Source organism: Amblyraja radiata, chromosome 1, assembly GCF_010909765.2.
Source record: "Amblyraja radiata isolate CabotCenter1 chromosome 1, sAmbRad1.1.pri, whole genome shotgun sequence".
Classification (NCBI taxonomy): Eukaryota; Metazoa; Chordata; class Chondrichthyes; order Rajiformes; family Rajidae; genus Amblyraja; species Amblyraja radiata.
Window position 1 is genome coordinate 182,479,049 of NC_045956.1, and position 26,000 is coordinate 182,505,048.

Here is a 26,000-nt window from a genome sequence, read left to right on the forward strand (position 1 = left end):
AAGATATTGTCAAACTTGAAAGGGTTCAGAAAAGATCTACGAGGATGTTGCCAGGACTAGAGGGTCTGAGCTATTGGGAGGGGTTGAGTAGGCTGGGTCTCTATTCCTTAGAGCGCAGGAGGATGAGGGGTGATTTTATAGTGTATAAAATCATGAGAGGAATAGATCGGGTAGATGCATAGTCTCTTGCCCAGAGTAGAGGAATCGAGGACCAGAGGACATAGGTTCAAGATGAAGATGAAAAGATTTAATAGGAATTTCTGGGGTAACATTTTCACACAAAGGGTGGTGGGTGTATGGAACAAGCTGCCAGATGATGTAGTTGAGGCAGGGACTATCCCAACGTTTAAGAAACAGTTAGACATGGATAGGACAGATTTGGAGGGATATGGGCCAAGCGCAGGCAGGTGGGACTAGTGCAGCTGGGACATGTTGGTCGGTGTGTGCAAGCTGGGCCGAAGTGCCTGGTTCCACATTGTATCACTCTATGACTCTATGGCATGGATAGATGGTTGTACTCGACAGAGTTTAGAAGGATGTGGGGGGACCTAATTGAAACTTTTTCACCCAGAGAGTTGTGAATCTGTGGAATTCTCTGCCCCAGAAGGCAGTGGAGGCCAATTCACTGGATGTTTTCAAGAGAGAATTAGTTATCTTTTATGGCCAAAAGAATCAAGGGATATGGGGAGAAGGCAGGAACGGGGCACTGATTGTGGATGATCAGCCATGATCACATTGAATGGCGGTTCTGGCTCAAAGGGCTGAATGGCCTACTCCAGCACCTATTCCTATGTTTCTATGTTTCTATGAAACTTGCAGAATGGCGAAAGGCTTGGATAGAGTGGATGTGGAGAGAATGTTTCCACTAGTGGGAGAGTCTAGGACTAGAGGTCACAGCCTCAGAATTAAAGGACGTTCTTTTAGGAAGGAAATTAGGAGAAATATATTTTGTCAGAGGGTGGTGAATCTGTGGGATTCTTTGCCACAGAAGGCTGTGGGGGCCAAGTCAGTGGATATTTTTAAGGTGGAGATAGTTAGATTCTTAATTATTATGGCGTGAGAAGTTGTGGGGAGAAGGCAGGTGAATGGGGTTAGGTTGGAGAGATAGATCAGCCACAATTGAATGTTGGAATAGACTCGATGGGCCGAGTGGCCAAATTCTGTCCTGGTTGACCCTGAACGCTGCTGCGCGATGATGCCACGGCACAGCCTTCCCACACTCTCCGGCTGACAAGTAACCATGTTGTTCCCCCCCCTCCCCATCTCTTATGTTTAAGAAAGAACTGCAGATGCTGGAACAATCGAAGGTGGACAAAAAATGCTGGAGAAACTCAGCGGGTGAGGCAGCATCTATGGAGAGAAGGAATAGGTGACCCTTCTTCTACTAAGGCCATCCCTCTCTCTCCCGTCGGCCATTTGGCGACGTCGCTGTCCATCGCCGCTGAAGGCGGGACCTGGAGCAGGATTTGGACCAATAGGGGCTCGGCTGTCCATTCTGGTCCCGCCTCTTCCTCGTGTGACGTGGAATTCGACCAATCAATAGCAGGGTTCGAACTGGGTTCAATGGCGGCGGAAGGCAGGACACAGACAGGTCCCGTCCAAAAGGGGTTCGGCCCTTCATTCTAGTCCCGCCTCTCGTACACTGACCGACGTGGAACTGAACCACAACCGACACCGCTATCTAACTCTCTCTTGAACACATCCAGTGAATTGACCTCCACTGCCTTTTGTGGCAGAGAATTCCACAGATTCACAACTCTCTGGGTGAAAATGTTTTTCCTCATCTCAATCCTAAATGTCCTACCCCTTCATCTTAAACTGTGATCCCAGGTTCTGGACTCCCGCAACATGGGGAACATTTTTCCTGCATCTAGCCTGTCCCTTAAGAATTTTATATGTTTCTCTCAGATTTCCTCTCATCCTTCTAAATTCCAGTGAATACAAGCCAAGTCGATCCATTCTTTCATCATATGTCAGTCCCGCCATCTCAGGAATTAACCAGGTGAACCTATGCTGTACTCCCTCAATAGAAAGCATGTCCTTCCATAATTAGAGACCAAAACTACACACAATACGCCTGGTGCGGTCTCACCAGGGCCCTGTACAACTGCAGTAGGTCCTCCTTGCTACTAAACTCAAATCCTCTCGCAATGAAGGCCAACGTGTCATTAGGTTTCTTCACTGAGGGTAGTTTGGACCAATGGGATTTGGATTGGGATTAGGATTGGGATTTGGATTGGGTTTAGGATTGGGTTTAGGATTGGGATTTGGATTGGGATTAGGATTGTGATTTGGATTGGGATTAGGATTGGGATTGAGATTTAGATTGGGATTTGGATTGGGAGTAGGATTAGGATTGGGATTGGGATTTGGATTAGGAATGGGATTGGGATTTGGAATGGGATTGGGAGTAGGATTAGGATTGGGATTAGGATTTGGAATGGGATTGGGAGTAGGATTAGGATTGGGATCAGGAATGGGATTGGGATTACGAATAGGATTGGGAGTAGGATTAGGATTGGGTTTGGGATTAGGATTAGGAATGGTATTGGGATTGGGATTAGGAATGGGAATGGTGTTGGGATTAGGATTAGGATTGGGATTAGGTTTGGGATGGGGATTAGGATTGGGATTGGGATCAGGATTGGGATTAGGATTTGTATTGGGATTGGGATTGGGATTAGGATTAGGAATGGGATTGGGATCAGGATTGGGATTGGGATTAGGATTGGGATTAGGAATGGGATTGGGATTAGGATTGGGATTGGTGTCAGGATTGGGATTGGGGTCAGGATTGGGATTGGGATTAGGATTGGGATTGGGATTGGGAGCTCCCACCCTCCCCTCTGTTCCTGCTCCTCAGTGCTGACGGATTGGGAATCCGACAGATCAAACGAAGGCCTCTGCCCCGTATCGGATCTCCATTGGGTGAGGCAGCTGTCCATCCCCAGCGGAAGGCGGGATCTGGAGGGGGGGGCGGCTTTGGACCAATAGGGGTTCGGCTATTCACTGCTGTCCCGCCTCTCGCTCCTGACCGACGTGGAACCCGACCAATCACACCCAGGCCTCCAACCCTCGCAACCGATGATCATTGGACGGAGCAGCTGTCCATTTTAGCCGAAGAAGGCGGGATCTGTAGTTTGGACCAATAGGAGGTGGTGTCCTCCCGTCTAGTCCCGCCCCTCGCACCTGACCGATCGTGACCCTACCAAACGTCGGCCTGTGCCCCGTATCCGATACCGATTGGGTCAGGCAGCTGTCCATCCCCGTCGGAAGGCGGGACTTGGTGTGGGACTTTGGCTCTTCCCTGCGGCTCCCGCCTCCCGCACCGACCGTGACCCAATCAAACGTCGGCCTCTGCCCCGTATGCGATCCGCATTGGTTAAGCCCGCTGTCCATCGCCGTCGGGGGGGGCATTGGACCAATAGGAGTTCCGGATGTTGACTGTCGTCCCGCCTCTCGCAGCTGACCGACCAATCAAACGGCCAATGACCCGATGTGCATTGGGTGAGGCAGCCGTCCATCCCCAGCGGAAGGCGGGACCTGGGGGGGGGGCTTTTGACCAATAGGAGGTCCGGGTCTTCATCGTCGTCCCGCCTCTCGCAGCTGACCGACCAATCAAACGAAGGGCCTCGGCCAATGACCCGATGTACATTGGGTGAGGCAGCCGTCCATCACCAGGCGGGAGACGGTGGGACATGGAGGAGGGGGGGGTGGAGCTAATGACCCTCCCCCCTCCTCCACCCCCCCCCCCCCCCCCCCCCCCCCAGCGCTGCTCGAGCCAGAGAGAGTTCGTTTGTTTGCCCGCCCGCGTCCGCGCGTCCGTCCGTCGCCGCCGCCAAAGCCCAACAGCAGCTGCAGCTCGAGCGACCGAGACCCGGAGCAGCAGGAGGAGGAGGTGGTGGAGGTGGAGGAGGAGGAGGAGGAGGGTTTTTTTTTCTTTTTTGAGGTAAATATCCGTCGTGTGAGCGGATTCCTCCCCGGCCGTGTGTCCCTTCACCCAGTGGCCGCGATGCGCCTCACTCGCGGTAGGTAGGCCCGAAAGCCTGGAGCTCTCCCTCTCGTGTGTGTGTGTGTGTGTGAGGGAGGGGGAGACACTCCACCGCCTTTTATCCTTCCCGAAGAAGGGTCTCGACCCCCCAAACGTCGCCCATTCCTTCTCTCCACAGATGCTGCCCGTCCTCACTCCAGCTGACTTACTCACTCCAGCATTTTTTGGTGTCTTTGCCTTTTTACCTTCCCCCTGGGGAGCACGACACGACATCCACCCTCCAAATCCTGAGGTAAACATCTGTTTAAATCCTGTGAGGAAAATTCCCCCTGAAAAACTCGGTCTGAAGAAGGGTTTCGGCCCGAAACGTCGCCTATTTCCTTCGCTCCATAGATGCTGCTGCACCCGCTGAATTTCCCCAGCAATTGTGTGCACCCTCATGGGGGGCAAACTCTCCCTTAAATCCTGTGGTTACCCACCCCCCCCCCCCCCCACCTTAAATCATGTGGTTACCCCCCCCCCCCCCACCTTAAATCCTGGGGGTGAACTTGCCTTTAAATCCTGGGATCAACTCCCTTTAAAATCCTGAGGCAAATTCCCCCTTCTAAATCCCAGGATAAACTTCCCTGTAAACAGAGGGGTAAATTCCCCCCCTTTAAATCCCGGAGTGCGTTCCCTCAGGTAATCTTCCGTGTAAATTATGGGATCATAAACTCCCCTTAAATAACCTCACTAATAATCCCAGGGTTAAACCCCCCTTCTAAATCCGGGGGTCAAATTCCCTTTTAAATCCCATGGTAAATCCTGAGGTTAAATCCCGGGGTAAGCTCCCCTTTTAGATCTTGGAGTCAAATTTCCCGTGAAATCCTGGGGGTAAAACTCCCCATCAACCCCAACCCCCCCCCCCCCTTTTTAAATCCTGGGGTTAACTCCCCCATAAATTCCCCATTAAATCCTGGGGTAAACTTCCCTTCAATTCACGCGGTAAAATTCCTTTAAATCCTGAGGCAAACTCCCCTTTTACTCAACGGTTAAACTCCCCCTTAAGTAACCCCCGGGTAAACACCCCTTTGAACCCCACGGTGCAGAGTTCTCCCTTGAACCCCCCCAGGGCAGAGTTCTCCCTTGAACCCCCCCAGGGCAGAGTTCCCCTTTGAACCCCCCCCCGGGGCAGAGTTCTCCCTTGAACCCCCGGGGCAGAGTTCTCCCTTGAACCCCCGGGGCAGAGTTCTCCCTTGAACCCCCGGGGCAGAGTTCTCCCTTGAATCCCCCCAGGGCAGAGTTCCCTTTTGAACCCCCCCCCAGGGCAGAGTTCTCCCTTGAACCCCCCCGGGGCAGAGTTCTCCCTTGAACCCCCGGGGCAGAGTTCTCCCTTGAATCCCCCCAGGGCAGAGTTCCCCTTTGAACCCCCGGGGCAGAGTCCCCCTTCAGAAAACGGGGTCAAACTCTCCCCAAGCCACGGGGTCCCCCACCCCCCAATTGCCGGGGGTGGAATCTTCCCCCCCCCCCCCCCCCCTAAAAATTTCAGTGCTGGCCACCCCTCTTACAATCCCTGGGGCCACCCTCTCCCCAATTCCGGGGGCTGGGCCCTTTCCCCGGTTGATGGGATCAGTCATCCCCCAAATCTGGGGATGGACCCCTTCACCCAGTCCACCACCTCACTCTGAGGCTGGTCCCCCAATCCACTGGGTCACCTCTCCCCCCCAATTCCAAAGGTTGGTCCCCTCCCCTTGTTGCAAGGACTGGACCCCTTATCTCCCCCCCCCCCCCCCCCCCCCCCCTCCCCCCCAAAATCCATGAGGTCACCATCCCCCAATTCCACGGATATGACTCCCACCCCTCCCCATTTCCAGAGGCTGTACACCTCCCCCAATCTATTAGGTCAATCCCCCTTAAATCCAGGGCCAACACCTGGGCAAAGCTTTTCACTGTACCTCCGTAAACTCGGTCAGGACAAACTAAACTGATAAACTCTCCCAATCCACATGACCCACCCCCCCCCCCCCAGTCCAGGAGTTTAATATGCCAGGTCAACTGCCCTTAAAACCAGGGGTAATCCCTCTCCAAATCCGCAGGTCAACTCGACCGAACAGTACCCAGTTCCAGGGATTAAACCTTCCCAAGAATCAATAATTTGACGCCTCCACCAACCCATGGAATCAAAGCCGTTTTTATACCAAGGCAACCCCTCACTGAAATTCCTGGGTTTATCCTTCTCCCCCAAACCCCCGGAGTCAATCCCAGGTATCAATGCTTCTCCAATCCAAGGGGCCAGCCTTCTCTTATAAACCAAGGATTGACTCTCACATCCCTGTGAGATTACAGGGGTAGATCCCCTCCCCTGATAATTCCCAGGTTTGACCCTTAAATGCCATAATCTTCGGGCTTGGTTCCTCTTTATCCCCACCCCGACCCCTGAGCTTAGTCCTTCCCCCTCTACCAATCCCTACTCATCTTCCTTCTCCCCCCCCCCCCCCCCCCCCCACCACTCATAAATCCACCAATCTCTGGGTTTAGTCCTGCCCCCTTCCCCCCCCCACCCCCCATCCACTTTCACCTTCAATCCAATGTCAAAGATTGTGATTGCGAAGGAAATGTTTTTGAAGGTTTTCTTGTTAATAATGTTAAAATGGCTGTGAATGTGTTCAGCCATTTCTAGATTGTGTTCTGTTGTTGTCTCTTGCGGTAATATCTGGAGAAGTCATTTTTGTTTGCACATTGCATTGTTTTGCCATCAAAATCAAAGGATTAGCAGTGTTGTAAAATTTTACAACATCAATTTAAAGCAAAATATATTGAAGTGTTGTGCCTATTGAAATGACACCTGAATTGGGCAAGGCGACCTCCCACAATTAGCAATGGGACATTAACCACATAAGCTATTTGGAAACACAAGACAGGAAAATACCGGTGGCAACATGATGACAACAGATCTTGTGCCTCAATTTTACATTCCCATCTGATCTCTGTGTTGTTCATTTCTTTGGTGTACAAAAATCTTTTGATGTCAACCTTGTATTAATCAAGAGGTGGAGAATTCTTCATGTGTGCCATATTCTGCAAGAAGAAATTTCCCATTTTCTTAAAGGGCCGACCCCTCAACCTGACAAGTGCACTCGCATGTTCTAGAAGCCCCAGCTGGAGAAAATGGTTGCTTAGTTTCTACACCATTAATCCCGTTTATCATCTGGTATGTTGAAAGGCAGTTCATCTTTTGTAGTTTGTTGTGTGCCTACAGTATTTTGATGGGCTTTCAAACAGCTGCAAGTGCGAAAGTATTCAAGCTTGTGATTGGAAGGGCCAAAAGGGGCCATAAAAGTCTTTGGCGAGTCGGATTAATGAAAATCCCAAGGCTTTTTATATGTACATTTAAAAAAGAGAGGGTAACCAGGAAGAGGTCTGGACCACTCATGGATAAAGGAGGGAATTCGTGCTTAAAATCAGAGTATGTAGGTGAGTTACTAAACGAGCAATTTGCATCTGCTGCACAAAGGACATAGAGGACAGTGAGATCAGTGTGGAGAATGCTAATAAGCAAGGACAGATTGAGATCAAGAAGGAAACGGTATTGGGGCTCTTGAAGAGCATTAAGGCGGATAAATCCCCTGAGCCTGATGGATCTAATCCTGGTTATTAAGAGAAGCAAGAGGAGAATCCAGGAGCTATGACGAAGACCGTTGCGACTTCTCTAACTGCAGGCGAGGTCCTGGAGGACCAGGGAGTAGCCAATGTTGACCCTTTGTTTAAGAATGGAAGTAAAGATAATCAAAGGGATTTTAGGATGGTGAGCCTCACGTTAGTGATAGGGAAGTTATTGGAGTAGATTCTTTGGATAGGCAGAACCCCCCCATCTGTAGGCTGATTCAGCAGATTAAAATGCATTCGAGTCACTGTGATTTGGTCGTATGGATTCAGAACTGGCTTAATCATAATAGACAAAAGGTTGTGGTGGACAGATGTTGTTCTGGTTGGAGGTTTAAGACCAGTCTGCAGGGATCTATGCCAGAACCTCTGATCTATATGTAAATGACTTGGGTGTAAATCTAGATAGTTGGTAGATGACACCAAGATTGCTGGATTTGCAGACAGTGAAGAAGGCTGTTACAGCATACAGCAGGATACAGATCAACTACAGAAATGGGTGGAGAAATGGCAGTTTAATCCGAGCAAGTGTGAGATGTTGCAACTTGGAAGGTCGAGTGCCGCAAAACCTTGATGAGTAGGGGGATCTTGGTCTCCGTGAAATGGTAACTCAACTAGATGGAGTGGTAACAAATACATATGGTAAGCTTGCCTTCATTGGTCAGGGGTTTGAGCATAAGAGCCAGGAAATTATGATGTAGCATAATAAACTTTGGTTTACAGGAAGGATGTGGAGGCTTTGAAGAGGATGCAGAAGAGGTTTACCAGAATGTTGCATGGATAAGGTAGTATTAGCAACAGCGAAAGGTTGGACGGATTTGGATTGTTGTTTTCTGGAATATCAGAGACTGAGGGGAAAACTGATAGAAGTATATAAGATAGATTGTCAGAACCATTTTCCCAAGGAGGAAATTTCGAAGACCGGTGGACATAACTTTAAAGTGAACGGGGCAGAGTTTAAAAGAGATGTGCGTGGCAAGTTTTTTTCCCCCCAGAAGGTGCCTGGAATGTGCTGCCAGGGATGGAGATGGAGGCAGATATGATGGTGGCATTTAAGAGGCTTTGCGATAGGCACATGGATATGTAGGGAACAGAGGGATATAGATCCAGTGCAGTCAAATGAGATTAGTTTATATTTACGTTAGTTTTGGCACAGACGTGCATACAGTACAGTTCCTATTCTGTACTTTTTTATGTTCTGTGTAGTTTGGTCATAAGTGACAGGAGTGGACGTGGGCCGATAAAATAATCTCTGCCATTCAATCATGGCTGATCTATCTTTCCCTCCTAGCCCCATTCTCCTACCTTCTCCCCATAACCTCTGACACCTTCACTAATCATGTTTGAACGTATATTTCCCTCCTTCATACTGGGGAAATCCTCCATTGTGTCACATATCGTCAGGAGCATATCTTATAGCTGAATATAGGGCATTCATACGAACTATCGGAATAGAAACCTATCTCAAATTTTGTTACCTCCAGTGTCCATTTTCCTTGCTGCTCCTTTACTGAGCAGACAACCAACTTTAGTTGAATTGAGAATGTGCAAGAATGGTTACAAAGTGGCAGTAATGCGATGGTGGTAAGCTTCAATATGGGGCATGCTTATCGATCACTAGAAGCACATGGAAAAATCTGCCCTGCACATCGCTTTTAAACTTTGCCCATGTCACCGTAAAGCTACGCCTGCAAAGATTCCGACTGTTTATCTATGCCTTTCATAATTTTTTCTTCTATCAGGTCTCCCCTCAACCTCTGATGTTTCAGACAAAACAGAACAAGTTAGTCCAACCTCTCTTTATAGCTTATACTTTCTAATTCAGACAGCGTTCTGTAAACTTGTTCTGTCCCAAAATCGACTTTTACAGCCACTTCATGATGTACCAGCGTTTGCACTCAATACAATGAGGGCAAGCATGCAGACAATGCAAGCCTCTATGCCACACTGTCCATTTGACTCGCCTGTTTTTGGGAACCATATACCTCTACTCACAGATCTCTCTGTTCTGCAAAGCTCTCCAGGGCTCGACCATTAACTGTACTTGACATACCAACGATCAGTGGCCAAAGCTGAATTTTATTTACAATTCCTTAGCTCACCTTCCTAATTGATCCTGATCTTATTGTAAGCTAAAATATTCTCGCAGTCTACCACAAATTTTGGTGTCATCTGCAAATTTGCTAACAATGTTAACGGCATTGCCATCCAAATCGTTGATGTACGATATGATACGAACAAACTTTATTTTTCCCAGGGGGAAATATTAGTGGACACCCTGTGGCACAACACTGGTCAGAGACCTCCAATTAGAAAAATACTATCTTGTATGTCAAAGGTAGACAAAAAAGCTGGAGAAACTCAGCGGGTGAGACAGCACCTATGGAGCAAAGGAATAGGCGACGTTTCGGGTCTGATGTCGGGGGGTTGTCGGGAAAAAGAAAGGAGGAGGCGGACTCGAAACGTCACCTATTCCTTCGCTCCATAGATGCTACCTTTATGTGTTTTAAAACTGCTACTGCCTTGACCTCGTCAATCCACTTCATCAATCTTATTTAAAAAAACTCAAATCAATTTTGTGAGGCATGATTTCCAGCACACAAAGCCATGCTGATGATCCCTAATCACCCGTGCCTTTCAAATGCGTGCAGATCTTGTCTCAGAATCTCCTCCCCTAATTTTCCAAGCAATGATTTTAGGTTCATTGTTGGTTGTTCCCTGGCTTGATTTGCACCCCATCTTAAATAAAGGCCATCTCTCCTGTACATTGGTGAGACAAAGTTCAGACTTGGTGACCGCATACTCAATACTTCTGTCGATCAGCCAAGGCCTACTGGATCTCCTGGTTATTAACCATTTTAACTCCCTTTGGCATCCCCATACTAACCTGTGTCCTGGGCCGCCTCCATTGGATGAATGGGGGTACACGCTGTAGCGGCAAATTTTGATATCGTTCAAGAGATTACTCCCTCTAGCTGCTAAATGGACTACATGGTTAAGGGGAATGTCGTTATTTGCATGCGAGCTTCCGTCCGAGACCGTCAGAGCTTCTTCACAGAGCCCTCCGGTTCTTCCTCGACCAGAGGAGCAACCTATACCCAGCCACTGACACTCTCCTCCGCTTAGCGGAATTGGTCCTCACCCTCAACAACTTTACATTTGACTCCTCCCATTTCCTCCAAACACAAGGCGTAGCTATGGGCACACGCATGGGCCCCAGCTACGCCTGCCTCTTTGTCGGGTACGTTGAACAATCCTTGTTCGAGACGTACCAGGGCCCCATCCCCGACCTCTACCTCTGTTACATTGACGACTGCTTTGGGGCCACCTCCTGCACGTACACACAACTGACTGACTTCATCCACTTCACCACCAACTTCCATCCGGCACTCCAATACACCTGGACGATTTCCGACACTTCCCTACCATTCCTTGACCTCACCATCTCCATCGCAGGGGACAGACTCCTGACCGACATACATTACAAACCCACTGACTCACATGGCTATCTGGACTACACGTCTTCCCACCATGCCCCCTGTAAAGACTCCATCCCCTACTCCCAATTCCTCCGCCTACGCCGCATCTGTTCCCAGGATGAGACATTCCATACCAGGGCATCGGAAATGTCCTCGTTCTTCAGGGAACGGGGATTCCCCTCCGCCACCATAGATGAGGCTCACACCAGGGTCTCATCCATACCCCGTAACACTGCTCTCTCTCCCCATCCCCGCACTCGCAACAAGGGCAGAGTCCCTCTGGTCCTCACCTTTCACCCCACCAGCCGGCAAATACAACACATAATCCTCAGCCATTTCCGCCACCTCCAACGTGACCCCACCACTCGCCACATCTTCCCATCTCCCCCCATGTCTGCCTTCCGCAAAGACCGCTCCCTCCGCAACTCCCTCGTCAATTCTTCCCTTCCCTCCCGCACCACCCCCTCCCCGGGCACTTTCCGTTGCAACCGCAAGAAATGCAACACCTGTCCCTTCACCTCCCCCCTCGACTCCATTCAAGGACTCCCAGCAGTCGTTCCAGGTGCGACAAAGGTTCACCTGTATCTCCTCCAACCTCATCTACTGCATCCGCTGCTCTAGATGTCAGCTGATTTACATCGGGGAGACTAAGCGTAGGTTGGGCGATCGTTTCGCCGAACACCTCCGCTCAGTCCGCAATAACCTACCTGAACTCCCGGTGGCTCAGCACTTCAACTCCCCCTCCCATTCCCAATCCGACCTCTCTGTCCTGGGTCTCCTCCATTGCCAGAGTGAGCAACAGCGGAAATTGGAGGAACAGCACCTCATATTCCGTCTAGGGACCTTGCGTCCGGATGGCATTAACATTGAATTCTCCCAATTTTGCTAGCCCTTGCTGTCTCCTCCCCTTCCTTAACCCTCTAGCTGTCTCCTCCCACCCTCCCATCCGCCCGCCCTCGGGCTCCTCCTCCTCCTCCCCTTTTCCTTCCTTCTCCCCCACCCCCCATCAGTCTGAAGAAGGGTTTCGGCCCGAAACGTCGCCTATTTCCTTCGCTCCATAGATGCTGCTGCACCCGCTGAGTTTCCCCAGCAATTTTGTGTACCTTCAATCTTCAAAACATAGTCCTTTGATTAATAAATTCTTTATTGTTGATGAAAAACAATAAGGTACATCCAAACTTCTTCCAACTTGTACACTATAATCTTCATTGAACTCCAGCATATTGCATTAAACATTAGAAAGCTCCTCGTGTCTCCATTACACTTCGCATGATGACACACGCAAATTGGAGAAAACAGAGCCTCATATTTTGTTGGCCAGCTTGCAACCCGACAGTTGAATTCTCTAATTTTCGGTAACTTTTATAAACATTGCCCTCCTCCTCCCATTCCTGCGAAAGAACAGTTAACCAGTTTGCAACGATGTATCCCTCTTGGGATCACACCGTCCCTAGCCAACAATCGGCCTATCAGGGAACCTCCCCATGTTTGATGTCATCTGCTGCTGGCCCTGAATTTGTCTTGGTTATCCCTCTCCAAGTTTTTTCCTCTTCCCCCCCCCCCCCCCCCCCCCCCCCCCCCAGTAGTTGAAGGATCCCTAGGTACACAAAAAAGCTGGAGAAACTCAGCGGGTGCAGCAGCATCTATGGAGCGAAGGAAATAGGCAAAGTTTCGGGCCGAAACCCTTCTTCAGAAGGATCCCTGCCTGAAATGTCACAAATCCGTTTTTCTCCAGGGAAGCTGCTTGACCCACTGAGTTACTCCAGCATTTTGAGTCGATCTACAGTATAAACCAGCATCTGCAGTTCCTTCTTATTATGCCAGTCACTGTCCAGTTTCCAGAGTGTAGGAGTGCAGTGAAGCGTCACTAAACTCATTTGAGATGACTTTATAGTTTAGGTGTTTTGTTATATAAGAAATTAGGGAAAATATACGGAAATCATATTGAAACATAGTGTATTATAGAATGTTGCACTCAATACATGGAGGGTGTTTTCCCTGGTTAGTATTTCTCTGAGTGCAGGTCTGTGACGGGGTGTTTTTCAAGGATTAGTGCTGGGACCTTTGTTATTTGTCATTATGTATAAATTATTTTGATCAAAATATTTGGATATTTGGATGCTCTTGCTAGTAGATTTGCAACAACTCAAATGTTGGTAGAGAGTTGTGGATGATAAAGAAAGTTGTCAAAGCGCACTTCACGATATAGGTCAACTGGCAGTTTGGTTAATGTGGACAAGCACGAGATGCAGCATTTTGGGAGTTCGAATGGAAGAAAAAATAATAAATATCACAATTCTGCATTGATGTACAGAGGGATCCTGGGGTGCAAGTCCATTTCTCCCGAAAGTGGTAACACAAGTGGATAGAGATGTAAAGAAAGCACATGGTGTGCAATTCTTGTCGCCACACAATGGGAAGGATGTAGAGGTTTATTATTAATGTTTTATGTTTCATTCTTAACTGTCATTGTATGTCATGTTGTCACTTGTAGGTGGAGCACCAAGGCAAATTCCTTGTATGTGAATACTTGGCAAATAAACTTATTCATTCATTCATTTAGGAGGATGTGTGGAAGAAGTTCATCAGGATTTTGCCAATATTGGAGAATATTAGCTTTAAAGAGAGGTTGGACAAACTTGAATTGTTTTCTCTGGACATGGAGGCAGAGGGCAGATCTGATACGATGGGAGCATTTAATTAACATTTTGACAGACATATGAATTGTCAGGAAATAGAGGGATAAACACCATATGCAGGCAAATGGATTGGATTAATTAGCATCATGGTCGATGCAAACATAATGGAATGAAGGGCTTGTACCTACGTTGTGTTTTTCTATGTTCTATGACGAAAACTTCACTGAGGGGAATGGATTTTTGGAATTCTAGGCATATGAAACCTATTGAGTTTGTTCAAACAGACTGTTTGATTTCAGGGCATTAAGAGAACCAAAAGATATTGTGGTAGAAGATACATTGAAGTGGAGATAAGTAAATATTCAGGGCTTTTTTTGGATTGTTTTGGTGATTTGGTGTTGAAAACATCTTAATTTAGAAACTGAATTCTTTGAGTGAAATTTTATGTTCTCATTGAAGGGTTTTTCCTAGTTCTTTCCGTATATCACGTTATTTTAGAGAGATACAGCATAGAAATTAGTTCTTCATACCACTGAGGACTGTGTTTATTATCTGCATGTATACATGGGGAGTTCTTTATCTGATCATGTGCACATCTTATTTATTTTTGTTTATTCTTTCTTTCACTTCTACTGACCAATTCTTTTCTATCACTATCCCTGCCTCACGTCTCATAGGTTTTGTCTGGATGCACACACTCCTGTAGCTGTGTTTTGACTTAATAATTATATTTTCTATTGCCATGTTATTTACACCAAATATTCTGGTTTGATTACCAAAGCGTAAAACAGGATAGTTGGGGTTTTTGGAAGTGCATCCTGTGCATTATGGGAGTACATGTGATGTTGGTGAATGGTAGGGTTTGGGGGCATTATTGCAGAATATGGGGACCTTGGAGTGCAATTCCATGGATCTTCAAGGCGGTAACGCCTTAGATAACTTGGTTACGAAAGTATATTGACAGCACAGGCACTGGTTTCTGGCTACTGAAGGAGGGAATTTTATACCTTTGGAAGACCTCGGCTAGAGCACTGCATGCGGTCATCAAGCTATTGGAATGATGTTGGAGAGGGTGCAGAGTAGAATCGCCACAATGTTGCCTAGGATGGAGAAGAGGCTGGAGAAGCTAGGTCAGTTCTAGACAAAATTAAGAGGGGACGGTTGAGATATATAGACTAAGGAAGAGTAGATGAACAAGACAGTAGGAATTTCTTAGGCATGAGGGCTATGGACAGAGTGCTGGGCAGTGGGATTAATACCGAAGAGTGCCCACTGGTTGGCATGGTGAGTCAAATGGCCTGTTTCTATGCTATGATTCTGTAAATGGGTTGAAAGATAATTTGCTGCAGTAGGTGAGTTTATGATGCTGAAGAGCAGATTTATGAAGAGCAGATTATTCCTTAACTTTATGTCAGCAATTGCTTCAGAACTGCAAAAAGTTGATTATTCTTGGTGAAAGGTGGTTAGTGTTGTCTAGTTCCAGTTGCACCCGTTTAGATTGTGGCAGTAAGTAAGTAATTCTATTTCAGTTGAAAATTCTGGAAATACTGCAGTTAAGGGAACATCATTGGAAGGAAAAAAACAGTCACCTTAATGAGAACTTGTGAATCTTGAGTTTTGAGCATTGAGATTTATTGAGAGCATCCTACTTTGGGCAATAGTTGTATAAGAGAGTCATAGATTAATACAGTGTGGAAACAGACGCTTCGGCCCAACATGCCCACGCTGACCAACATGTCCCATCTACACTAGTCCCACCTTGCCCATGTCTCTCGAAACCTATCCTGTTCATGTATCTGTCCAAATGTCTCTGAAACGTTAAGATAGAACCTGCCCCAACTACCTCCACCAGCAGTTCATTCCATATGCCCATCTGAACACTTTTACTACCTTTATTTTAATTTCCACAAGTTTTTAAAAAAATAGTCCAGTAATATAACAAATCCTCAGTTTATTATTTAGCTGCACACAGTGGTGCAGCTGGTGGAGCAGCTGCCTCACAGTGCCAGAGACCTAGAATTGATCCTGACCTTGGGAGCTGTCTGTGTGGAGTTTATATGTCCTCTCTGTGACTGCGTAGGTTTCCTCTGGGTGCTCTGGATTCCAACCACATCAAAAACATTTGCAGGTTTGATGGTTACATTTTCCTGAGTGTGCAGGGAGTGGAGGAGAAAGTGGGATAACAGAGCTAGTGTGAATGGATGGTTGATGGTCGGTGTGGACTCGGTTGGCAGAAGGACCTGTTTCCATATTGTGTCTTTCAATCAATCAGTCAATTCAATGAAAACAACTAGTTATCCATGTAGTTATTAATATTGAGGTCTTTAGACATTTCCATGCTCAAAGCAAAGATTTGGGGTAATGATGGAGTGGGAGGTGGTTGGCTAGGTAAGTTGTGTAACCCTGGGAACAACAGTTGTTATAGTGATGTCATAGTAGTAACAGTAAAATATTTGGTTGTAGTTAAATGGAAAAACAAGACAAGTGCTTCATTCCTAAATCTTTATTGAAGCTTGGCTGTTAGGAGATGCCTTTCAGCTGTAGACCAATGTTTCACTTGTTACACGGTAGATAATATTCAAAATTATATTCTTACTAGTGCTTAAATGTATTTAATTTTCCGTCCCTCCTGCAAAAAACTGCAATTTTCAGCTGGTTTTTGGAGGAGATGCTATAGCTCTTTTTAAAAAAAAATTTATATAGTTATTCACAGGATGTAGATGTTATTGTGCTGTCTTCAACTACTGCAGGCGCTGTTACAGAGCTTGTTGCTGTGATTCTAACATTTTAACATTGCGATGGTGAACCTTCGTATTTACAATCTAGGGAGTAATTTGAAGGGGGGGTGAGGCGTGTTGGAAGTGATTCAATTTACTTCTTCAGGTATAGATTGAAACTTGAGACATCTTGGTTAAGCTTGGTTTGTTATTACATTGCATCCTGTAGATGTAACATTTGTTTGTGGTAGTAATTGGATGGATATAATTTGGGGTTCAGCTGTTGCAGCGTTATCCTGGCAGGTTTTCAGATGTTCCATAGTACTCTAACATGAATTCTGTACATGGTGGCAGTATTTGAGAGGTTAGTCATGTTACACAAATCCCATTCCTTCACTGCTCTGTGGTACACTATTTACTATGGCAAGTAAATTAAGTTTCCAGCCATTGGCAGACCTAGTATGAATGATGGTAGAAGTTTATTATGATAGTGATTTGTGTTTTTGAAGATTGTTGGCTGGGATATTTCTTCTTGATGACTGGTTGTCAGACACTTGTGCATGAATATTATTGGCCATACTGACTTGTCGGGCTGTTTATTATTTGAATATTTGTGAAGGGGTGGTACATTGATGCAGCATTTAGTGTTGCTGCCCCACAGCTCAAACCCGTGGTATGATTCTGACCATGGATACCTTCTGCATGGTTTATACATGTTCTCTGTGATTGCATTTGTGCACAGTCATGTGATTGTATATGGGTGTTTGGTCACAGAAGAAATGGAGTGAGGATATGCTTCTGTGCTCTATGATCCAAACATTATTTTTTAGCAATCACTCCCACTCTTGACCATAATGAAGCCCCTGAAGATGATTGGGTAGCTCAAGTCAAGTCAAGAGAGTTTATTGTCATGTGTCCCAACTCCATTTGATCAACTTCCTAGATACAGTATTCATTTGTGCTGCAGATAAATGAATTGATAGTGCTCACTCTGCTGTTTAACTTGCATCCCTATTGGATCAACGCGTTGATGAAGTTTAAAACCAGATGATTCTGCTGAACCAGTGCTGTGGATTAGTGAGCTGATTATCTGTGACACTTTGTTTTGAAGATGGGTCCATGAATCATGCTTTTAATCATTTGGAGAAGATTGATCAGGCTATGTTAGAATTGTCCTATTATAATTAAAACACTGCTTGCACGGTCAATTTTCTTCCATTACCAAATAATTGTCACTTTGTTCGCTTAGTCAGCAACATGAATTGTTCTCGTTAATGTGGTATACTGATAGAATACTCTGTTGATTTGTTGCTTGTGAAACTGTTTCAATACAAAAAAACATATTCTCCAGTATGAAATTAGGCTTCAGATAGGTTATTCCCTCATTGCAATATGTTTGCTGCAGCTGGCATGCCATTCTACAGTCCCAGTTGAGTTATCATTGATCCTATCGGACCTCATTCATGCCAAATATCAGAAGAGAGTAATGGACACACAAACTGGATTCTCCTACTATTATTCCGAAAACCTGAATAGGATTTAGGGCAGCACAGTGGTTCAGCTTGCAGAGATGCTGCCTCACAGTGACATTACATGACACACAGAAAAGTGTAGCATAGGAAGAGGCCCTTGTCACAATATCCTTGCTGAACATGTTGCTGGCAGCACTGGTGCTGAAGTGGAATTGATTGAGATCGTCAGGTTCCTTGGTGTAAATATTATCAACTGTTCTGTCATGATCCAACCACATGAAGTGACAGCCAAGGAGGCACCAATTCTTCTATTTCCTCGGCAGACTGAAGAAATTTGGCATGTTTCCAATGACGTACAAACTTTCACAGATGCACCATAGAAAGCATACTGTTGGGATACGTCTCGGCTTGGTTTTGGAATTGCTCTGCCCAAGACCAGAAACAATTGCAGAGTTGTGGGTGCAGCCCAATCCTTCACATAGACCAGACTCCCCACCGTTGACTCTATCTACACTTCACGCTTTCCTCCCATGTCCTAAATATGTGCGGGTTAATAGATAAATTGGTTACAATATGATGAATGTGAAAATTTTGTATGGGGCAGGGATGTGGGGTAAGTTAATGAGAAAGTGAGGAGGATAAATTGATTTAGGAACATTACTCTAAATATGGGTGCTTGATGGCAAATGCAGACTTGGTGGCAGAAGGGTCAGTTTTTGTGCTCTATTCTCTGTTACTCTGACTCTTAACTCTGCTGTCCTGATGGGAACACTGAAGAAATGGGAAGAATTGACATGGCAATCGGTAAATGTAGACAATCTGAAAACATTTGATAGTATCTAAGGTTAGTTCCCAAATTTTGTAGCTTGTGAAATTGAATGGAAAATAATAATCTGAATGGGTAATTAGTTGAGCTGCACGAGAGGATATAGGAACAATCAAGTTGTACTCAAGTGGTAAAAGCTATTTGAAGTTTATCCATGAAGAAGGTATATGGGATATTGGCCTTCCTTAACCCAGGCAGAGAAATAAAGGCTCTAAAGGTCTTGAGTCAATTTTATAAAATCTTGGTGCTACATCGTCACAATTGTGTGAAATTCTGGTTTACACTCGATGGAGCAAAATACAACTCAGCAGCTCGAGCAGCAATTGCAGGGAAAATAAATTGTTGACATTTGTATTTGGGATTCTACTTTTACCAGGGTGTTTACCTGTGATGTGACTTTTCAGTAATGAGGAGAGACTCAATAGTCTGGAACTGTCTTTCTTGGAGCAGAGTGGGCCGAATGGGCACCTGATAGTTCACAAAATTATTAGATGCATGAATAGGAAAGACGATAAGAGACATTTTCCCATTACTGTGATATCTAAGACTGGAGGCCATCTGTTTAACGTGGAGTAAGGTTTTGATATCTGAGAGGGATGGGGGAAGAAAATTTCACCCTAAGGGTGGTTGCAATCTGGAAGGTACTGCCTGAAAAGTTGGTGATGGGGCAGGTTCTCTCACAACATTTATCAAGTGTCTGGATTAACACCCGAGTCATCAAGGCATAAATGGCTATGGACCAAGAACTGGTAAATGGAATTGTGTACATGATGGTTGTCTTCAGCCTCCGACATTCCTCCACTATTGTCAAAGTGGGAGTGGAATGGGAAATTTAAGTGAAAGATGATTGCAAAATTAGCATTGGCCTTGCAGCACAGAAGTAATATTGAATATACTGAACCACAATTAGATATTGGGTCAATTAGCTGAAAGTTTGCTCAAAGAAGTAGACTTTAAACACTGATAAACATTTTTTTTAAAGTATAACGGCAAAGATGCAATAAACTTTCCCTGAGCTATACACCTTGGTGGCTGAAGGCATTGGTGAAGCAGTTCTATTTGGGAATGATAGAGGACAGGCATTCCAACCTCCGCTGCCTCTTAATATACAATACAATACAATAGAAATTTATTTGTGATGTTTGCCTTGTGATATTTGCTATGATACATAACTGAAAGTTGTTAGTTTTAAGTTGTCCTGGAAGAATCTTCACTGAATTATCAGTAAGCAAGTTATTGTTAAGTAGGTGCCATGATTCCTTTGCCTTGATAATTAGGATGAGGGGATTGGGCAAAAATAGGCTGTAAGATTTGTTTAATGGATTATTGCCCAAAAAAACAATCTTCACTTTGCCAACTAAGTTCTACTTTCATAGCCATATTGAGTGATACCTTTTCCTCAGGAAACAGTTAGCTTTACTTAACCACCTGCACTACTTTTGAATTGTGGCCTTTGTGTTAATTGAAATCGGTCTGCCGGCAGATACTATTTCATTTATTATTTCATCAAAGAATGACTTGATTAGGCTGACATGCTGTTGAGGGTGGCTTCCTTCCTGGATTCATCAGATGAACAACACATTTATGTTTCTGCTTCACAGGAATGACTACACTATGGCATAAGATACAAACAAAAGCTTGATCAAAGAGCTGTTAAGGTGTGCTTTATTATATCTGGTTTATTATTATCATGTGCATTGAGATACAGTGAAAAACTTTGCGTGCTCTCTGGTCAAATCATACCATACAAAGGGAGTGCAATCATGCTATACATAAGTACAACTGGTAGTGCTAAGAGAAAAATACCAGAGTTCAGAATATAGTGTTACTGCAAATGTGCCACTTGGTTTGTGGTCAATCTTGCGAGGGAAGGGAGTCTTAGTTTGTGGTCAATTGTGCCTCGGGAAAGCAACCAACATAATCAAGGACCATTTGTACCCATCGTTCCCTGTTCGCACACCCTTGAATGGAATGGCTAGTGAATGGTGTTTGAGATGACGAATGTTGTGGACAACTTCAACCTCATCAGTGAACAGAGGGAGTAGAATGCTGTACTTATCCTGTGCCTAGAGGCATAAAAAAAACAGGTACAGGAATAGGCCCTCAATATGATCATGGCTGATCATCTAAAATCATTACTCCGTTCCTGCTTTTTCCCTCATATCCCTTCATTCCTTTAGCCCTAAGAGCTAAATCTAACTCTCTTTAAAACATCCAGTGAATTGGCCTCCACTGCCTTCTGTGGCAGAGAATTCCACAGATTCACAACTCTCTGGGTGAAAAAGGTTTTCCTCATGTCTGATCGGCTGTTAGGACAGGTTGAAATGCATTATAGAGTAGAAAGTATCTTAGTTTTCAGATTTTCCCCTTTTCCATAGTCTTTACAGCCTTTTTCTAGCTTGAGTGGAGCCAGGGCGCCGTCCTGTGTGGTATGGCTGCCCAGCCTGCAGCTGTTCGTTTTTCACTCTTTTTTATTTTTAGTGAGTTTTAGTGTTTTATTTTTGGAGCTCTAGTCTTTTTTTATGTGTGGGGTGGGGGAGAGGAAGGGGGAAACTACTTTTGACTTTCGACCCGTCCTCGCGGCCTACCAGCGGGCCTGGAGCGGCGTTTCCTGAGGGGACTGCCCAGTACTTCGGCGGCGGCGGCACAGCGCTGGAGCGCTATTGCGGAGCGGGTGATGCCTTGCCTGGGTCGCCGTGCTGGAGCTCCGGTGAGCTGAAGACCGCCGATGAAACATCGCGGAGCTGCGGGTCTGTGGAGCGGGCGGCGGCGGTGCTGAACTTTTCAACGTGATCCTGGGATCTCTCGCCGAGATCGCCAGTGGTGGAGCTCCATCCGGCGTGGCCTTGTTGGCTTCGGAAGCCACGGTAAGGAAAGCGGCCGTTCCAGGTTTCCCAAGCCGCTGAGAGGATTCTCCCGACGCCGGAGCACCATCACCCGGCGAGAACGGCCTGGAACATTGGGCCTCCGTAAAGGCAGCTGTGGAGGCCTCAATAGGCCCGACTATGGGTGGACATGGCATGGGGACTGGACATTGTGCTTTCCCTCATAATGGAAACCATTGTGGGGGGATGTTTTTATGTTTAAATTTCTTTATTAATGTTATGTCTGTATTCTTTCTTTATGTGCTGCATTGGCAAGAAGCATTTCACTACACCTAGGTGTATGTGACCAATAAAATAACCTTTGAACCTTAGCTGAATGTTCCTGAGCTGTTCACCTTCTAATATTATGAGCCTGAATGTGTTGCCAAGGACTGGCATGTGGGTGGTAGAGCTTTGGACTAAGAATAGTTTCATGGCGCCAGAAGTAATATTATACACAAGGGGAGAGAAACTGTTGTTGATTATTCTCTGCTAAACTTTGTTAATAAAAACTATTGCAGGCTCATAAACCTGGATTACAAAGAAATATTGAAGGAAGAATACTTTAGGCATATTGGGAAGAATGAGAAATTAATTATTATCATCGCAACAGGGTGATTTGGTGCAATAGCAAGGCTGGAAACCTTTTTTGGATTGAAAAATATGTTTTTTGATATGCAACGATGTGTTCACGCAAAGGAAACATTAGAAATGATGGCTTGGGTACTAGGTTGAAAGTTATGCTCGTATTCATTCACATTAGACAATAGACAACAGGTGCAGGAGTAGGACATTCGGCCCTTCGAGCCAGCACCGCCATTCAATGTGATCATGGCTGATCATCCCCAATCAGTACCCCGTTCCTGCCTTTTCCCCATATCCCCTGACTCCGCTATCTTTAAGAGCCCTGTCCAGCTCTCTCTTGAAAGCATCCAGAGAACTTGCCTCCACCGCCCTCTGAGGCAGAGAATTCCACACACTCACAACTCTCTGAAAAAAAGTGTTTCCTCGTCTCTGTTCTAAATGGCTTACCCCTTATTCTTAAACTGTGGCCCCTGGTTCTGGACTCCCCCAACATCGGGAACACGTTTCCTGCCTCGAGCGTGTCCAAACCCTTACCAATCTTGTATGTTTCAATAAGATATCCTCTCATCCTTCAAAACTCCAGAGTGTACAAGCCCAGCTGCTTCATTCTCTCAGCATATGACAGTCCCGCCATCCCGGGAATTAACCTTGTAAACCTATGCTGCATTCCCTCAATAGCAAGAATGTCCTTCATCAAATTAGGGGACCAAAACTGTACACAATACTCCAGGTGTGGTCTCACTAGGGCCCTGTACAACTGCAGAAGGACCTCTTTGCTCCTATACTCGACTCCTCTTGTTATAAAGGCCAACATGCCATTCGCTTTCTTCACTGCCTGCTATACCTGCATGCATACTTTCATAGACTGATGAACAAGGACCCCCAGATCCGGCTGTACTTCCCCTTTTCCCAACTTGACACCATTTAGATAGTTATCTGAACATAGAACATAGAATAATCTTGAACATAGTCTTTCTACTTATAGCACCAGTTTTGATTTTTCTTTCATGAAAAAGGGGCATCTTTATTGCTGCAAAAGACAAATATGGTGTGATGAGATTTTTTTTCTCTCACCATCAATGTGGAGATATGTTGAAAGATAGTCTAATATCTTTGAACGTGTGGTTTGTGTAGATTAGTGCATGCTCCTTTTCGATCTGAGCGTAGCGCTGCTCAGCAGGGGTCATGGTGCGAGAAGCATAGGAAACAGGCAGCTGCTGGTCGTCATGGAGCTGCAGGCAGGCAGCACCGAGGCCGAACTGAGATGCATCGCAAGTGAGGACAATTGGCCTGTTTAGATCGAAGAACTTGAGAGTCGGGGTGCGTGCGAGCTTGGACTTCAGGGCCACGAATGCCGACTGGTGATGCGGGAGCCAGACCCAGGCATTGTCCTTCTTGATCAGCTCCCTCAGAGGAGCACTCAGTTCGCTGAGGTCGGGTATGAACTTCCCCAGGTAGTTGACCATGCCCAGAAAGCGCTGCAGGCCGGGCACGTTGGTGGGAACGGGCATTTCGTAAGTGACTTCCGGAACGCGGAACCGACACTTCTTCGGGTTGAGTTTGAGATTGATCTCACGAGCCCTGTCCAGGACTTGGCGGAGGTGCAGGTCGTGCTCAGCGACGTCCCTCTCGTACACCAGGATGTCATCCACGATGATAGCGCACGGCAACCCGGCAAACAGCTGTTCCATGGTGCGCTGGAAAACCTCGCTTGCTGAGTTGATCCCAAAAGGCATGCGGAGAAAACGGAACCTGCCGAAGGGTGTGATAAAGGTGGTCAGGAAGGAGGAACGTTCATCCAGAGGGATCTGCCAGAAGGAGCTCTTGGCATCTAGGACCGAGAAGACTGTGGCCGGACCGACCGACCAGGGCACCGCCGCTGCGCCCGCTAAGGTCACCCCTCGTCGCTGCCCAAATTGCAATTTCTCTTCCCGCCAATTCAACGTTTGCCCAGCGCAGGGTAAAACTTGTAATTCCTGCGGGAAGCTGAACCACTTTTCTGCGGCATGTCGATCCCGTGGGAAACCTGCCCCTGCTCCAAGAAGGAGTCTAAACAACCTTGTAGACTCTGGTTCCCAGTACCAGTCGGATGAACTCCCTGACTCTGATACGAGCTCCTCCCATGGTGATTCAACTGTGTTTTCGCTTTTGGGTGCACCTGCATTGATAACGGATCCCTCTGTACATGTTACTGTGAATGGCCACTCCTTCCCTGCGAAGGTCGATACTGGTGCTTTTGCCAATGTTATGTCTGTTAGCCTTTTCAAGCAGATAAGATCTGGGGAGAGGGTTACTCCCGATGACTCCCGCCTTCATGCCTATGGGGGAGGTGTTCTGGTCCCTATGGGGAAGTTCACTGCCAAGAAGGACAAGAGCGAGATCAGGATCTGCATCAACCCGAAAGACCTGAACCTTGCCATCAAGCGCCTGCACTACCCCATGCGGACAGTGGAGGACGTCGCTGCACAGGTCGGTCCGGAGCCCTGCCGCTGTCAAGGAGCGCATCATCGAGAAGCAGGCCATCCAGAAGCGCTCCTTTGACAAGTTGTCCCGTCCCCTTCCCCGTCTGTTCCCGGGCCAGGTTGTCCGGATGCAGTCCCCCTCCGGTCACTACCGGCTGGCCGTTGTCGTTGGCAATGCTGACTCTCCCCGGTCATACCTGATTGACTACGAGGGCACCGTGTACCGTCGGTCCCGCCAGCACCTGCTGCTTGTCAACGAGCCTGCTCCGCCTCCCGCAGACCCATTTTCACCGCCTGTCCCTTCCCCCTTGCCCGAAACTCCTCCTGCCCCTGTCACTCCTCGCATGCCCCGGAAACTGCCCTCTCAGCTCTCTGCCCCGCTCACGCCAGCCTCCTTCTCCTGCCTCGCCTGCGAGTGTACCTGTTTCGCCTCCCCGTTCTCCTCCTTCCCCTGGGCGCTCTTCACCCGGATCTCCCGTCTCTGTCCCTGCTCCCGTCCCTGCGGCTCCTGCGGTTGAGGGGGAAGGCAGGTTGCGCACCCGCTCTGGGCGGTTGGTCAAGCCGCCTGTCCGTTACGGGGTGTTTGAGTAGCCTGTATCATGATATGTTTTAACTGTTCCCTGCGCGGTTTCTAATTCTAGCGTATGAGCCGTGTTTGCTCTGTGCAAGTGCAATGCTTTTGTTTCCAAGAGGAAGGATGCAGATCAGTGCATGCTCCTTTAACATAGTGACCTCACCACGACTAACCACTCCCCATTGTCTCTTGTATAATTGTAGCTTCCCCACCTCCAGCTCGCTCTCTAGCTCCAGTGATGACCACGGACAAGCTAGTGCATAGTGTGTGTAGTGCTTATAATAAAGTTATCTAGTAAAAGTCTTTGTGTGACAAGCAAGTCATTTTACAGTTTGTCTATGTGATTTCTCCATGATTGTTTTTTCCTTTTGTCCTTACAATCTTTGGTTCATGCGTTGGTAATGTTTTTTTTTGCTTGGTAGAATGTGTATTGAGGAGGGGGTGGAGTAAATTGTAGGTGTCAAATGACCAGTGGTGGTGTCATTTTAAGTAGCAAAAAAACTCAATCTCTGGAAAGCTTTCATTAGGATTTTGCAGTAATGTTGTAAAATGCAACTGCCAAATTATTATTTCATCTTGATGGGCAAGAATCCGTAATAAGGTCAGTCTGTCTAGTTTGTATATATTTCTTGCTCTGTGCTGTGTGATCCAGTTTTTTAATAGACTGTGCCGGCCAGGTGGTGATTACTTCATGTTTTTACAGTGTAGTGTTTCCAGAATTTGGGCCATTGAAATTATGCCAAAGTATA

The 26,000-nt window shown here is 46.5% G+C and overlaps 1 protein-coding gene across 1 annotated transcript in view; it reads left to right on the top strand.

Annotated features, from left to right (window-relative positions):
- The first annotated feature begins 4,003 nt into the window (after positions 1 to 4,003).
- paip2b (poly(A) binding protein interacting protein 2B) overlaps positions 4,004 to 26,000 on the top strand; it is an 89,317-nt gene continuing 67,320 nt past the window's right edge. Inside the window, exon 1 of the mRNA XM_033035774.1 lies at positions 4,004 to 4,028. The gene's annotated coding sequence lies outside the window, so the exon portion shown is untranslated. The remainder of the gene's footprint in view (positions 4,029 to 26,000) is intronic.